Source organism: Chenopodium album, chromosome 9 (genome assembly GCF_948465745.1).
Source record: "Chenopodium album chromosome 9, dcCheAlbu1.1, whole genome shotgun sequence".
NCBI classification, from domain to species: domain Eukaryota; kingdom Viridiplantae; phylum Streptophyta; class Magnoliopsida; order Caryophyllales; family Amaranthaceae; genus Chenopodium; species Chenopodium album.
The window spans coordinates 42,155,047-42,157,843 of NC_137842.1; positions in this window are offsets into that span (position 1 = coordinate 42,155,047).

Here is a 2,797-nt window from a genome sequence, read left to right on the forward strand (position 1 = left end):
AGGAATGAAAAGAACCTTCTAGAAGACTAAAACCATTCCTAATTGCATTAGGAATGATAAATCATATTAGGCCCTCCCCTAGATCATTGGGCCGCATATAAATCTCAAACCGGGCCCAGTTTAGTATTTTGGCCATAACTTCCTCAATATTCATTGTAATTGGGCTTATAATACATCGTTGGAAAACTCTTGTCAGGCCCCACCCAACTACACTACTATTGGACCCATATCATGGACCAACCAAACTGGATTGGCTGTTTTCTGAAAAATAAGTTTTCAAAAACAGAGAGAAGAGAAAAGAAAATTAAAACTGTCCGCAACACTAAACTTTCCACACTTTTGCTTCATTCGATTATGATTCGACGTGAAAGGTACTCACCACTGGGTTTCGTTTTGGGGAGACACATTTGGGTGTCTACAAAAACCCCCACTTTAACTAAGTTTGGAGAAACGCAAGTTTCGAAAACGAAAGTCAAAGTAGCAATAGGGACGGAGAATGATTCAGAACGTTATGTGATCCTAAATCACTCTTGTAACGCCGATACCTACAAACTAGCGTTAATTAAACAGATAAAAGAGTTAAGAAACGCGTATCTTGCACCGTCGAGCACACGTCTCTGAAAGTAACCGATTGTTGTCTTTTATTCGTTTTGATGACCTCCCGCAAGCTAGAGAATGCCATCCCGCTTGAAAATCGCTACGCCTGTAACTGCTTCCAATTTAGAAGATTGCTTCGCCTGAAACGATCCTCCTCCGCTATGATAATATTCCACGTCCAAGGGAATACCATCGAAGATTGCTTCTCTTGAAACAATCCTCAGTTGTTTGTGACAACTCTCCACAATCTAGGGAACGCCACCTTGCTGTTTCGATGTTCACTCGTCTCTGAACAAAGAGCTTCTTTTTGATATGTTCAATTTCCGTTGTGATATTCTTCGAAAAGATCACTGCTTGTTGATCCTTAATGCTGCCATGCCAGTACGTCGGCGCTTTGCTGCTTGTGAACTAGTATGTCGACAATCCTCTTTTATTTGGGAATAGTTGCCAACACAACTCTTGTATGATGCATGACAATCCGATTTAGGGAAAGTTGTCAATGCCACGCAACAATCCATCCTTGGAAATGATGCCACGATGAAGCGACAATCCGTACCTCAGAAATTTTGCCAAAATCCAATTTTTGGAAAAGGTGCCAATGCTTCGTAACAATCTTTCATAAGAACTTTGCTACGATCGACAATCCACATCTTGGAATATAACTCTTGAAAGCAATCCACCTTGGAAATTTGCCAACGCTATGGGACAATCCTTTTGGGAAAATATTGCCACTATTGACAATCCGCGTCTTGGAACATTTGCAAAAAAGAGTCGACCGACAATCCACTTCGGGAAAATTTTCCACTTACTGAAATGAATGACAATCCACGTTGAGGAACCTTTGCCGAAATTAATGATGAGTAGAGACCTACAACAAATCCTTTGGGAAATTTTTCCATAGGGAAATGGGTGTATGACAATCCTATCTCGGAAAACTTGCCAAATAGAGAAGAAGCACGACAATCCACCCTTGGAAACTTTGCCAAAGATGGCAACCCAATCTTGGAAAACTTGCCAATGAGTCGATGAATGTATGACAATCCGAACTTGGAAAACTTGCCAAACAAAGAAGGAGCACGACAATCCACGCTTGGAAACTTTGCCAGAGATGACAATCCAATCTTGGAAAAATTGTCGTTGAAGAAGATGCACGACAATCCATTTTTGGAAATATTGTCAGTTGGGGATAACAATCCAATTTTTGGAAAAATTGTCGTTTTAAGAAGAATGCGCAACAATCCAAATTTGGAAATATTGTCGTTTAAGTGCTTGCTTTTAAACCGATTGTAATGAGCCAGTGTTTTAGGCACTTAAGCTAAGTGAGACGATCTTTCGTCAGGTCGATCACATAGATTGTAATCAAACCGACTACTTAATCATGTCAAATTGCTTATAGGGGCTAACTAGCGTACCAAGGAACCCGAAATTGTTGTATGCGGTCGAAATAACCATCCTAAGAGGCTTCGAGCTCTGTTGTTGCTTAGATATCTCTAGGGCCAGGAATTGACTCAATCGCCAGACGCTGTGATCTAACGCCAGGCGCTAACAGCTATTGCCAGGCGCTAGATGTTTTCGTCTGGCGCTGGAATAGGGTCTTCCCTATTCTGTTGCACCTGTATTTATTTTTGACTATAGAACTTTACCAATCTTTAATTATCTTAGGGTTGACCTAAGGTTTAGCATTGCTTCACTCATTGACTTGGCACAACTAAAGGTGTAAACTTGACTCGCTGTGATTGACTCGAGGTTGACTCGACTCGAAGTGAAACGACACGTGTGACTCATGACCCACGTGTGTTTATTGTTGATTCAATTTGACTCAAAAATGCAAAAAAGCAAAATTTTCCGTCATTTTTGTGGAGGGTACCAACTTTCTCCCGAAAAAGAAAGACGCGAAAAAGGATCGAAAGTTTGAAGATGCATGTCGAATGAGCTTAGTCAAATGTTGTTTGATACCATCTCTCAAGGTTCAAGGATTGATCCATCCAAGGCTATCTCAACTTTTGACTCCATGATGAAAGTATTTGGGTAACTTAGGCATGGAGGCTAAGTACTTCATACTTCGTGATGCAATGATGATTATGATTGATGAGTGATGTTGATATGACAAGGCATGCTTCAACGTTGTGTTAAAATTCCATGACAAAGGGTTCCTAATGGAAGGTATATTTTATCATGTATCTGTGCAGTGTGTGATAGT